At 49.0% G+C, this 14,149-nt stretch overlaps 1 protein-coding gene across 4 annotated transcripts in view; it reads right to left on the bottom strand.

Annotated features, from left to right (window-relative positions):
* ABCB9 (ATP binding cassette subfamily B member 9) overlaps window positions 1-1,442 on the bottom strand; it is a 34,902-nt gene extending 33,460 nt beyond the window's left edge. For 2 of the 4 annotated variants that reach the window (XM_008163536.4, XM_042852502.2), the window contains exon 1: window positions 1,307-1,442. The gene's annotated coding sequence lies outside the window, so the exon portion shown is untranslated. The remainder of the gene's footprint in view (window positions 1-1,306) is intronic. The other 2 variants (XM_024101444.3, XM_024101445.3) reach the window with 2 other exon arrangements.
* Between the last annotated feature and the right edge of the window lie 12,707 nt (window positions 1,443-14,149).

Below are 14,149 nucleotides of genomic sequence, written 5' to 3'. Positions count from 1 at the left end.
TGAATTGCTTGATACGCCACATTAAACAGGTCTCAATAAAACACAGCCTTGACTTGCACATCAGTTTTTGAACTCTACTATTATGATGTAGCTGTTACTGTAATAAAAGGAATATAATTTGTGTTACTCTTTTTTTTTAACTAAAGAGTTTATAAAAACCTATATGATCAACAACGAGCCCTCTGCAGAATTTTGTTTTGGCTAGAGCCATAATGGTGCTTAGTGTCAAGTATCAGGGGGTAGCCGTGTTAGTCTGTATCTACAAAAACAACAAGGAGTCTGGTGGCACCTTAAAGACTAACAGATTTATTTGGGCATAAGCTTTCATGAGTAAAAACCTCACTTGATGCATCCGAAGAAGTGAGGTTTTTACTCACGAAAGCTTATGCCCAAATAAATCTGTTAGTCTTTAAGGTGCCACCAGACTCAATGGTGCTTAGTATAATTCTAGTTCATGTTCCATTAATAAAGTTATTTCACGGTTGTAGAAAATGTTGTAGAAGACTTTCTAAATGCGAAATTAGATGTACTGGTGTCATTATTGTTGTTGTTACTCCATTTATGCGACTGTTAATGACAGACTCACTGGAAGATTTGTAGGAAGAAAAATTAACCTTTGAAATACCACACTGTGGCTCATCATGACTATATCACCAAGTGACATGACCACCCTGCAGTGAACTCAGAGTGGGGTGTCTACATGTATTGTTTTGTTGCAATGTTAACGTGTGTGTGTGGGGGTGTGTGTGTGGGGGGGTTGTCTGAAGGGGGACTAGACCAGACCAAATAAATACAATTGACAAGCTACACAATGTACAGCACTTACTGCAAACGGGAAAGCACAAGGGGCCTGATTCTGATCTGGCTTCCGCCCCTGACCTGAGTTACAGCTGATTTGCATCATATAAAAGGAGGGCAGGATCAGACCCAGGGATACCCACCCACCCTCTCGTTCTGAAAGCGGCCAGGATGTCCGAGCTCCGATCTGTGCCAGCAGACGCAAGCAGAAATCAAGTCCCCAGTCGCGCTGGAGGGAGGAAAGGGAATTCAGTGCATGTTCCCAGCTGCCCCGCGGATGCCAGCCTGGTTTGATCTTTCCAAACACATCGTCACCCTGCGGGTCCTGCATCAACAACCAGCGAGACTCTGAGCCTCTTGCAGCCGGGGGAGGGGGCGCCCCAAACTCAGCGACCCCCCCCGCCCGGGGCTGCGATGGAGCAGGTCCAGCGAGCTGCCCCTGCAGACACAGTCCCAGACCAGGGGGCTGCAGCGCCGCGTGCTGCCCCCGGGCACCGGCGGCTCTTACCTGGGCGGCGGCGGCAGGAGGCTCGGATCATTGCGGAGCCGCACGGCCCCCGGTCCAGCAGGACAAGGTCGGAAGTGGGAGGAGCCTGTCCGGGTGACATCATCAGGGCACTCCCACCTCTGCAGCCGGTGGGGGGAGGTCTAGGGGGGAGAAGTCGCACCCAGGTTGCAGCCACGTGCCTGGCCTGACCTTAAAGCATCTGGGGCCCTATGGGAGGGACCCTGCCCTGGCCCCTGGCTTGCACCGGCTGCTTGACCGCAGGAGGAGCCAGGGCTGCAAGTGGGAGCTTGTGTAAATGCATCCGCCTAGCCCCGGTGGGCTCCTGGTCCGACGCCTTGGGGGCTCCCCACTGGGCTTTGCAGGGGGGCGCCAGTTTTGGTTGGACGCATTCCTGGAGGTTTCATCCCACGACAATCTTGATTTAAAAGATTAATCTTTCATTCCTGGAGACTCCAGGCCGATCTGGAGGGTTTTGGCCACCCTGCAGTTTGCACGGGGGGTTGCTAAGCAGGGGACCCTGCTCCAAGAGCTGCTGTCCTAGCCCCTGGGTGTAGGCTCCAGCCCTGCACGTGGGTGGATTTACTCGAGATGGGCAGGACGCCCCTGGGGATCTACAGCTGCCAAGCTTGGCTGGAGCCATAAACATGGGGTGCAGGCTGGGGCCCAGTGCAGGGTGAGACCCTCCTGCCACGTCCCCTGAATTTTAACCCTGCGGTAGCCAGGGCCCCACAGCTTCCTGCGTAAGGAGGTGCCCGGGTTCAGCTGCCAGGGCCCTAGTGTTGCCTGGACTCTGTTCCTTTTAGGCTGAACAAACGAAATGGTGATGCTGATTTAAAGTGCAAAGTGAAGCAGAGCAGTAGGCCTTAGGCATAATCAACGCAAGCACCTGTGCTGAGCTCAGGGCCTTTGTACCAACCTCCCCACCCCCGCCCACCCTTCTGTGCCCCTGTGCTGACCTGGCAACTCACAGCCCTCCCCCATCTTCCTTCCTGGAGCAAGGGCAGAGGGTGCAGAAACAGCACCGGGTGCCCCCATGGCAGAGAGCAGGAGGAATAACTCCTGGCTGAGTTCCTCTTGTTTCAGGCTCTTGGGACCAGCGGGTCTCCAGTCAAAAAGGCCTCACGTCAGTGTTTATCCTCCAGTACAAGCTTCCTCCACACTCCACTCCCCATTTTTATATGTCCTTTTCATGGGGTGAAAATGTTTCTACAGGTGGCCCAAAGGGAAGTTCAGATTGCTTTGTCCATCATGAAATCAATCCGCTTCCCCTGCCGCGGCAGGATCCAGGGATGATCTTGTTATAAAGAGGCAAAATGAGTTAAACTAGGTGTGTAGCGAAAACAGACGTAACAAACATGCACATTGCCCCGGCAGAGTTATACAGCAAGTCAAGACTGGAATGAGCCCTGTTCTCCCATGCACATCTCGCCTTCTCCTGGGCGACTTGGGGATTATTACGAAGAGTTTCTGGCAGTGTTACAAAGAAGAGAGAAGTTCATCAGCCAGCTGCACGTGCCCTTCTTCCTCTCCAGCAACAAAAGTCTGATCTAATGTACCCCAGACCATCACACAGCCAGCCCGGAAGTTACACACATTAAAGAAAATGTTATCTACAAAAAATGTCTAAATGCTTTATTCTTTACAGTGCTTCATTAGCCTCCAGCAACAGGAAAATACAAAATAGGCATTAGATTTAGACAATCAGCTCAAGAGGATTTTCAATTAAACCCCTAACCCTAGGTGAGAGTTGTGAGGGACCTAGTTTCAAGAAGTCCAAGAACTGACATATAAATATTTCCTTTCAAAATCAGAATAGCCCTCGTATCTCAGAGCTATGAGACTGTTGTAACCTCCTCCCCTGTATATGCCTTATCACAGGGATAGGACGCAGTTACTTTATATACAAAACAATATTAACACCTAGGCTGTTTATTGTCACAAGTGCAGTAGTCAATATTCCCCAGCACTTCCTGGACTTGCATGCTACACCGTATAACCCAAGACAATATGGGAACTGACTGCATGGGACTCTTAGAATTCATTCCGTTTTAGGGAAGAGTAGGATGTGAAAGCTCAAAGCACAAGGCCAAGTCTCCCTCTGCCTGGACAATCAGAGAAAAACCCTTCTCATTTTCTGAGTTTTATCCCCCCAAGACAAATGTGTAAATTTCAGGCTATTTATACATCCAAAGGACACACACGGACCTGGTGCAACAATGATCTAGGCTGATGGTAGGAAGACACGATTTTCAGGCTAAGGCAACAGCCTAGAATTCAGGAGATCTGGATTAAATTTCCAGCTCTGCCGCAGATTAGCGGCTCTGATTCTCCTCTCATTTACCCCCATAAAATTTAATGGAGTTATTCCTGATTTACACCAACATGAGTGCAATCCTAATCATGCTCACTGTGGGGCTTTTGGCCAGTCACTTAAACGCTTTCTGCTCCTGGGTCCTGTCTGTAAAGTGGGAATAATGACACCTCTCAGGGACATGGTATGGAAAAATCCAGGACTACTCGGGAGGGGCTTTGGTACCACAGCAGTGGGGCCATATAGATACTCAGACACACCAGATCTGAACTTTTACCATCCCTTCCCACAGAGCGACCTAGGTCTGAGCATTCATCTTCCACACAGGTACCTTAAGAGAACAGTTCATGCTAAGATTACCAATACAACAGCAGGATGACACCGAGTGAGACCCCGGAGTTTAGCTGGTTTTCTTCACCCCGGATATACTCTGCTCAGGTGTCAGCACGGTCTCAATTTGAAATGCCATAAACTGGTTCTTCTTCAGCTTCTTCAGCGACGAGCTAGCGTTGCTGCCGAACACGCCCTCTTCCACTTTAAAGGAGAGGGACGGCAGGCTCCTCGTTTTCCTTTTCACGCTCTTCTGCTCCCGCTTGTAAGCGGCGGCCATGTTGGCTATCACCTGCAAAGGGGATCGCTTCGGTTAGCGGTGGTGGTGGGGGAGGGTTCTGCGGCTCCGGTTAATTAAAACCTCTCCTCTCAAACGTGCTTTAAGTTCTTATGTCAGCGTATGCCAATTCTCTCACCTACACTGACCTAGAACAAGGCATTCCAGCAAAAAGCCAGTGAGCTGCAGGGCTGTAGTCTGTGGGGATGCTGCTGGGGTGTGAATCACAGGTCTGTAACTAGGTATAAGGGGGTCTAAGTTGGTATCGTTTGCATGCTGGGGGAGAGGTGGGTATTGTAACTGACTCTTCCTTACACTTTCCTGTTAGTTGCTTTTCTTGCTGTACCCCTCTCTTCCAGCCCCTCAGAGGGCGAGTTTAGGCTCAGATGGAGTCACTTACCAGTGTGAAGCTTACTCCTCCCCCGAGTCTGGATCTTAGCCTTGCTTCACAGCACATACACAAACTGTTATCCTTGTTTTACAGAGGGGGAAGCTAGGTCACAGAGTGGTTCCATAACTTCCCCAAGGTCACACTACCTGGCAAATTCAGGTGTAGAGCCCAGAGATCCAGGCTCCCAGCCCTCGTCTTGCCACACTAGATTTTACTACAATCAAAAGAATCAAATTCCTATTGGAATAAGAAAAGAGTCTTACCAAGTCGACCAATTCAAATAATAATACCACCTAGCTCTTACATTGCACTTTGCATCCATAGATCTCTTCTGTAAAGCACTGTGAGGTCAAGATCTTAATGCCCATTTTACAGAGAGAAACTGAGGCACAGAGAGGTGACGTGACTAGCCCAAGGTCACCCAACAGGTCAGTAGTAGAGCTAGGAACCAAACCTAGCTCTCCTGAGTCCCAGTCTAGTGCTCGATCCACTAGGCCAGTGGTTCTCAGCCTTTTGGGACTTAGGACCCATCTGTAAAGCTTAATGGCCTGTCACTACCCAGTAAATAGCTTCAGTGCAAAAAACATCTGGCTTCCTAAATATTTCTTACCCATGCTATACAAGGTTCACATTAATGTAATAAGTACCAGATAAGTGCACCATGCATACCATAGCAGCGTCTCCTGGGACTCCCGTCCCATGGCGCTGGCTGGGCTCAGCTCCCAACTCCAGGCAGTGTCACCTCCGGGGTCGCAGCACTGCTCACGTTTGTCCCGGTTGCTCTGACTGGGCGCTGGCTAGGCCAAATCTGAGTGAGTGGCATTGCGACTTGGTGCATGGGGGCTCAACGCCACTCACTCAGATTTGGCCTGGCCGGTCCCCATCATTATGACAGGACAGCAGCTGAGCCAAACCTGAGCAGCGGTGTGACCCCCGTGCGCCAGGTTGCAACTAGGACTGGAGCTGCCCATGCGGGGTGGGCTCTGCACCCCTCCAAAACCTCTCCCCGACATCAGGCTTCCCATGCGACCCTTTGACACATTCTGGTGACCCAATTTTGGGTCACGGGCCACTGTTGAGAAACCCTACAGTAGGCCACGCCGGGCATGAATTACAGATGCAAAAGCAGTTTGTTGCCATGGCTCTCCAGAGCTCCGGTCTCCTTACTGTGGGGAGGGAGGAGTTTGAACTCAGCGTGTTCCATGGTGAGCTTCAGATAGGATTTCTGCCGCCCCCCCCCCCGACCCTCCCAAAGGATCCCCTGTGCTACTCCAGGCCATACTCATTATCCTGATATCAGAGATGTGAGCCAGGGCCCTGGCCAGGCCTAGCCATAGCTCCTGAGCATCCACAACCCCCCCACTGATTTCAGTGGGGCTTGAGGGCGCTCAGCACTTCACAGGATTGGGCCCAGGAGCTCCCACCTCGGTGCCACGCTGCAACATCCCTACTGTGCTGGTGCTGGCCAACAAGCAGATGTATCAAATGGTGCCAACTCCGGTGCATGGACCGTCCTTCCCCCCCCCCACCGTGTGGCAAATGCTCCGCCCCACTCAGAGGATTCCAAACCACAACGTGACTTACAATCTCTTTCACTGCATTCTGCTGCTCCTGAACAGCCGCGGTGAATGGTGGGAGGCCACCCACTTTACCGGGAGCAGCACCCTGCTCTTTAGAGTCCTTGACAAACTCAACCTGAAAGGCACGGATGAGACCCAACAGTTTTTATTTGCGTTAAGAGAGAACATCGGCATTGGCTTTTCTTTCTCGAAACGTTACCTCTGACGACAGACAGACATATCTGTTAAACATCAGGAAGAACGGGGTGTATTTAGTGATGGAGCTGACAGATGTGCGGAAGTCAAAGAGAATCGGGTCGAGATAGTCATCCCACTCGCTTGGCTTCTCATTCACCACATTTCGGATGGAGGATTTGAGCAGCTCATTGGTGCAGTTGTCCAGGCCGGGGCAATCTGCAGGATCGGCAGGGGTCAGCGTCTGGGAGATATTCCAGCGCTCACATAAACGCCGGCTCACCTGCAAAGAGCAGAGGCTCGCATCAGTCAAACATCAAGATGGTTTAATACAACAAAAATCACTTCACAGCCTTCAGAGGCTAAAGATCACGCTGGTCTGAGCTCCGAGATTGGCTATATTCAGCTGTGAACCAGCACTGTAAAAAGTGCCGTTGTCCCAAAAGGGCAGTGGTTTGGATGGACAGACTGAACGCCCACTATCTCATGTGCACTTTCGGATGGCTTAAGGCATTGGATTCCAGCAGTTCATGAGACAGTGGCTGCCAAAATCAGTTCAGAATTTCTGTGAGGGAGTCTGAAGGAAAATGGTAAATTTGCAGGATGGTAAATTAGATGAACCTGAGCAAACCTCACTGTTGTCAAGCAATGTGGTTGTAGGCAGGGTCTCAGAAGTGTCAATTTTAGGTAGAAATGCTCCCTGTAGACTGAAAGGACTTGAGGGCAGGAAGGGAGTTTTTAGCGGGGTGTGCAAAGCGCCACATGAATGAATGATGCTGCATACGGCTTCTGCAATAAATAAATAGTAACTGTGTTTGGGGCCATGTAGAACCATGTGTAGCTGGTGGGACTCCATTGGGTGGTAGGAGAGTTTATGGATAAGTCACTGACTGGGACTCCTCACCCTCTGCACATTGTGGAGAGGAGGAGGAAGACCGCATGCATGGTCAGCTGGGAGCACGGCCAATGGTTCTACAACTTCATAGAGCCGTTGGTCAAGATCTCCCTTAAGAGGAAGTGCAGAGCACCAGCTGCTACTACAGTGCACACAGGTATCCTGCACTCTGCCCCTGGGTTGGAGCAGGGAGAGGATCCTGTTGCCCCCCCAAGTACCACTTAAATCCCCTGTGCAAAACCCACGTACTGCACTTTGCACATGGGTCTGGGATAGGATGCTTCACAGAGGAATGCAGCTTTCCCCCCGGAGGCACTTTCACTGTTACACGCCTCACCCCAGTGTCTGACCCACCTCGTCGCAGAAGTCCCAGCTCTGACTGGAATAGATGTTCTTGGATGCTCCAAACCTGGACAAAAAGGAGGAAAGAAAATTATAGAACCCAACCTTATTTCATCAGACTCAAGGCTTCAGTTCCCCACAAGCTGCTCTCACATTGCCTTATGGGACAAGGAAGACTGACAAAGGCACTGATTTAGACACGGGGAAAGCTCTGCAGTGATCACCCACAATAGGCCTCTCAGCCAAGGTCAGCAGGTGTTCGGTTTTTTCATTATTAAATGGAAAGGCACAAACTAACCTTCCCTTGGGGGCAGGGAACATTCGCTGTGTCCATCTTTTCAGTAACGAAAGCATCATCTGAAAGCAGATGGGTTTGGCTGAGGGGGAGAAATCTGGGGCGAGAGAGACAAATCTCTCAGTCTTCTCTAGTTACACCAGTCTCTTGGTTAAGAATGACCTCTGGGTTTCACATGCCTCCTCTATTCTTCAGGACCCAATTCATATTCCATTGAGCTCCATGGCAACACTCCCCAAATGACTTCAGTGGGAGCAAGATCAGGCCCTGTATCTATTCTAAAGAAGGAAGAATGGTCTTGTGGCTAAAGCACAGGGCTGGGAATCAGGGGACACCAGCGGTCATAGACTTCTGGCAACTCAAGTAACTGATCTATGCCTCAGTTTCCCCATCTGGAAAACAGAGATACTAATGGGTATATGTCACAGGTGCCTTGTGAGGAAGAATTCATTACCATTTGAAAAGCACTCCCTAGCATCCATACCAGAGTGGGAAATATTACTAGCAGAGAGAAGTGTACATGTACTGTAAAAATATACTGTGTCCTCAAAACACATCAGAAGTGTCAGTAGCCAGCACCAGAATAGCCCACCTGTAAAAAATTGTAGCCAGTGCCTTGGCCACCGATAAGGCATCTTTCTTTTGCAGAGGGACAGCTTCGATCCATTTGGTGAAATAGTCCGTTACAGTGAGTATGTGCGTATTGTCCCGGCTTGTCTCTGGAAAAGGTCCTAGGAAAACAAGTGTCAATCTAAATCAACACCAGGCCATAATATTACACGAACGAGGAAGAGAAGGAACAACACCGCGAAATGATCAGTGCAAAGAGTGTCACGGCGAAATGGCTACGTCTGCAGTGCAATGGCATTGAGCTGTCAAATTTCAGTGACTTTTGTCAGCACAAAAATCTTCATTGCGGTCCCAATCCTGGGTGACAGTCAGCGCCCAGAGCTCCTATTAAGTGCACCGAAGATGCTCAGCAAACTGCATGGATCAGGTTGTATTTTAGCAGGCGGATAAATTCACCCTTGGTTCTCCCTCAGTGCAGAGTCTGGTAGATTTTGCTCCACACACAGTGATAGATTTTCCTTATCCACTGACAGTCTGCACAGGTTTCCTACAAACAACAGAGGAAAAACCTGTTTATTGGTGAAAGGCGGTGGGGGGCCTCATCCCAAACACTTACCATGAATGTCTAGTCCTAGCACTTCCCAGGGCGACTCCACTTTGACAGGCCTCGCTTTCCGCGACACGTTCTTATTGTGTTCTGCGTTCTGGCAGGTTTCACACATTTTGATCTGAAAAGCAAACAGCCCGGCCCAATGACTTGCCAGAGAGGCTGTCAAACGCTGCTAGGCCCAGACCTGAACTACTGGGAAGCCATTAGTCATGGATGGAATGGCCCCAGGATTCCGAGCCCCTCTCTCTACACAAGGTGTTCCCTAGAGTCGAGAAACTACAGTAAATAAATCAATAAGCACAGCTTGAATTGCTGTGGCACAGAACGATCCCCCTGCCCCCCACCCCTTCAATAATCTCTCTCTTCCGGCTTTACAGTAAGGGGCAGATTTTCCTCATTCCCTGCAGGAGGGTTGAGAAATACCAGAAGGAACTGGGATTCCACTGCATAGTGGGGACCAGGATGAAGGGAGCACACACGGGTTGTCAAGACGTGCTGCTCTGCAGGGACTCAAGCTGGATTGGTGTGCAGGCCAGAGTTTATGGGAAGGTCTTGCTTTTGGCAGCCACCTGTGCCCCCCACGGAGAGTGGGCATATCTCCCAGAGAGGCTACAACAGCCCTGAGGCTACGGTTGTCGCTGCTCCAAGACCTGGGGGATGCCCCCACCCTGAGATCGCCTGACCCCATCAGAGCCCTCCCCTATGCTCAAGCTGCAGCCTCAGGCTCTGAACAGGATCCTGGATTTGCACCCAACTAGTCAAAGCGGAAGCATGCTGCTTGGAAACATCCAGCATAGAGAACCTCGGGGGGGGGCGGGGGGGGATGAGGACTACTAGGGATCAAGAACAGAGAATCCTGCCAATTGGGCCATTACTAGACAGAAGTGGTAGAATTATCACTAATCATGCAGAGAAGGAAGAAGTGTTCATTACATATTTCTGTCCTGTATTTGGGGGGGGGGGGGGGGGAGGAGGAATTGATGATATAGTCTCATCATATGGTGATGAGAAAATTCTTCCCATTCCACTAGTATCCCTGGAGGATGTTAACCTGCAGCTACTAAAAATAGACACTTTTAAATGAGCAGGGCCAGATAACTTGCATCCAAAACTTTAGAAGAGCTGGCTGGGGAGCTGGTTTGAACATTAACGTACTGTTTTCATAAGCCTTGGAGCACTGGGGAAACTCCAGAAGACTGGAAGAAAGCTGATGTTGTGCCAATTTTTAAGAAGGATAAATAGGATGACCTGGGTTATTATAGGTCTATCAGCATGACATCGATCCCTGAGCAAGATAAAGGAGCAGCTGATGCAGGATGTCATTAATGAAGAATTAAAGAAGGGTGACGACATTAATCCAAATCAACATGGGTTATACGGAAAATAGATCCCGTCAAACAAACTTCATGATGAGATTCCAAGTTTGGTTGATTAAGGTAATAGCGCTGCTGTAATATACTTAGGCTTCTGTAAGGTGTTTGACTTGGTACCACACATTTTGATTAAAAAACTAGAATGATATAAAATTACCATGGCACACGTTACGTGGATTAAAAACTGGCTAACTGATAGGTCTCAAAAGGTAACAGGGAATCATCATCTAGCAGGTGTGTTTCCAGTGGGGTCCTGCAGCGATTGCTTCTTGGCTCTATGCTATTTAACATTTTTATCAGTGACCTGGAAGGAAACAAAATCATCACTGATAAAGTTTGCAGATGAGACAAAAATTGTGGGAGTGGTAAATAATTAAGAGGACAGGTCACTGATTCAGAAAGCTCTGGATCGGAAGCAAACAATATGCATTTTAATATGGCTAAATGTAAATCTATACATCTAGGAACAAAGAACGTAGGTCATACTTCCACAGTGGGGGACCCTATTGTGGGAACAGTGACTCTGAAAAAGATTTGGGCGTCATGGTGGTTAATCAGATGAAGAAGATGAACTCCCAATGTGTTATGGCCAAAAGAGCTAATGGGATCCCAGGATGCATGAACAGGGGACCTCAAGTAGGAGCAGAGAGGTAATTTTACCTCTATGTCTGGCACTGATGCAACCGCTGCTGGAATCCTCTGTCCAGTTCTGGTGTCTACTGTGAGTACTACTACTCACAAAGGCCCAACTCGGTAAAAAGGGACAATTAGACTTTGACAGGCTGCACTTAGAAGAGAGTCAGGGCTGAAAAGGTCAGATGGTCAATGAAGCCCAGCTGGGCAGGGGCAGGCTGAGCTGGTATAAAACCAGGAGTGGAGCTCAAGAATGGGCTGTAAAAGATAGAAGTACAGCGTACGGTGATCATAGACTCAGAAAGGGAGTCTGCTAGGCTGCAAAATGGAAGAAGGAAAAGGGGATGCAGAAGGAACAGTGCACCACTCCCTAAAGAGGAGGGGAGAGGGTAAGAGACATGGAAGAGTTCCAGGGGAGGAGGGAACCCTGGGATCCTGCCTGGAGGTACAGACTCTGGCAAGAATCCAAGAGAGAGTAAAGTCGCCACAGGAAGCAGAGGCGGCTCCAGTGGTAACCTGTCTTCTAGCCCATCCCAGAGACAGGAAAGAGTCCAAGGAAACAGTGAAGGGTCTGTGATTACTTAGACTATAGTTGCTGGACATAGAGTTCTGGGCTAGAACCTGGAGTAGTGGGTGGGCCCATGTCCTCTTACCGAGGAAGGTGTCATAGTCTTGGCAGAGGAATGGAAGACTGCCTGAGACTTTGATACCTCGGAAGAGGAAACCTACAGTGACCTGGATGGAGGGCCAAGCCACAAAGAGGGAGCAACCTGAGACACGAAGAGAGAGCACCCGAGTCCAGAGAGACTGAAGGATGGGCATCAGACTGATCACGAGTTCTTCCCCAGATGCGGCCACAAGGAGGCACCACAGTAGTGAATCCCGTTACACCCACAATCTAAGAAGTTAAGTTGATAAAGTTAGAGAGGGTTCAGAGAAGAACTATGAGAATGATTAAAGGATTTAGGAAACAGTGACAGACTCAAAGAGCTCAATCTATTTAGCTTAACAAAGAGAAGGCTAAAGGGTCACTTGATTACATTGTTTAAGTACCTACATAGGGGAACAAATATTTAAGAATGGGCTCTTCAGTCTAACTGAGAAAGGTCTAACATGATCCAATGGCTGCAAGTTAAAGTTAGATACATTCAGACTGGAAATAAGGTGTCAATTTTTAACAGTGAGGGTGATTAACCACTGGAAAACTTACCAAGGGTTGTGGTAGATTCTCCATCACATAAAATTTTTAAATCAAACCTGGATGTTTTTCTAACAGGTCTGCTCTAGGAGTTATTTTGGGGAAGGTCAATGGCCTGCATTGTACAGGAGGTCACACCGGATGATCACAATGGTCCCTGCTGGCCTTGGAACCTATGAATCTAAACCTCTTGGGATAGGTTTTGGGGTTTGCATACTACAACTGAGTCCAAGAACCCTTTTACCCTGGAGCAGCCGCACCCTAGAGTCTCCTCACAGCAATCAGGCAAGCCCACATATCAACAGGTTTGACCACCTCTGACTCAGCTGGGATTTACTGTCAGGGAGTCCTGGGGTGAGATGAACATCCCCAAATGAAGATGGATAAGACCAAGGTGCAAGGTCTGGTCCAGATCAGAACTTTCCAAGAGTTTGCAAGTGTCCCAATCTGGGCCCATCTTTGTTGATAATCATCTGCTTTGGAGGGGCTGGAGTTGTTTGGACTGTGAGAAGGCATAAATCTTTCTTCAAATCATGCTTTAGCTTCCCCTAGTGGCGGGTTACAGAGTGACACTGCAGGGATTAAGCCGCATGTGAGTAGTGGTGGTGAGATAGTGGAAGTAGAAAACCAGCCATCCACGATGTAGAGGTGGGTGGAAGCTCCGGTCCCTCCTGGAGAAGGCAAGAAGCTCTGGCAGGAATCCAGGATGGTCAAGGCCAGGCACAGCAAAGGATACCTCCAATGACCCCAACATCAAATGAAAAACCCACCACCAAAGGGTTCAAAAGGAAAGAGGGAGCCGAGAGAATCACCTGCCTCTGCCCCCTGAAGAAACAATTGGCCCTAATAGAGATTTCTGTTTGGCTGCCCTCTTCCCCCCTGAAAGCCACAATTCAGTGTGTTACCTTCTCCCACCCACTTGGCCCAAACTGCTCTGCTGCAACAGCTGGGTGTGTAAGCATCAGGGTGGGGAAGGCGCAGATGGGAACAGATCCACAAATAGTGCATTTCTGGAGGAACTCAAGAGAGCTGCAAGTGAAGGTTTCTTGTTAAACAGGAGGGGAAAACCAGTGACATCCAGATTAGGCCTCAACTGGAGTATTGTGTCCAGTTCTGGGTACCACATTTCAGGAAAGATGTGGACAAATTGGAGAGAGTCCAGAAAAGAACAACACAAATGATTAAAGGTCTAGAAAACTTGACCTATGAGGGAAGATTGAAACAATTGGGTTTGTTTAGTCTGGAGAAGAGAAGACAGAGAGGGGACATGATAAGAGTTTTCAAATACATAAAAGGTTGTTATAAGGAGGAGGAAGAAACATTGCAGCTCTAGTACTTACCCAGTCTACTACATCCTTCACAATCCCCAGCCAGTAGTACCGGCTCTGAATCCTGTGCACCGTCTTCTTCTGTCCCAGATGGTTCCCGATTTCTGTGAAGTGGCTTTCCAGGAAGACCTGCCGCCTCCTTTCAGGATCCACAACGACTTCGCGTTTTTCCTCCTTCTTTGGTCCCACATAATAGAGGCAGCCACCTGCAGTGGAACACGAAAGAGGATTAGCAACAGAGAGCTAAAAACCAGCACTTCACAGCACACTGGCTAGCTCATAGCCTTTTTTATTTTAAATGCACACTCCCAGAACTTCCAGCTACTGGATCCCAAATGAGAGGCCATTCTTCCATGCTGAGAAAACAAACAGAGAATTGACCATGGGATGCCTAAACAAAAAGACAGTGCAAGGTGCCCACTGAAACAGAATTAAACTAGGACCAACACAAAATAATCCCAAGAACCTATTTTCTGAATATGGAATGCAGTAGAACCCTCCAGGCTCGGGAAGTCATTTTGACCCAGGATAACTTC

Source organism: Chrysemys picta, chromosome 15 (genome assembly GCF_011386835.1).
Source record: "Chrysemys picta bellii isolate R12L10 chromosome 15, ASM1138683v2, whole genome shotgun sequence".
In the NCBI taxonomy this organism is placed as follows: domain Eukaryota; kingdom Metazoa; phylum Chordata; order Testudines; family Emydidae; genus Chrysemys; species Chrysemys picta.
The sequence above is the reverse complement of the archived record's forward strand: the minus strand, read 5'-3'. Positions and strand labels throughout refer to the sequence as shown.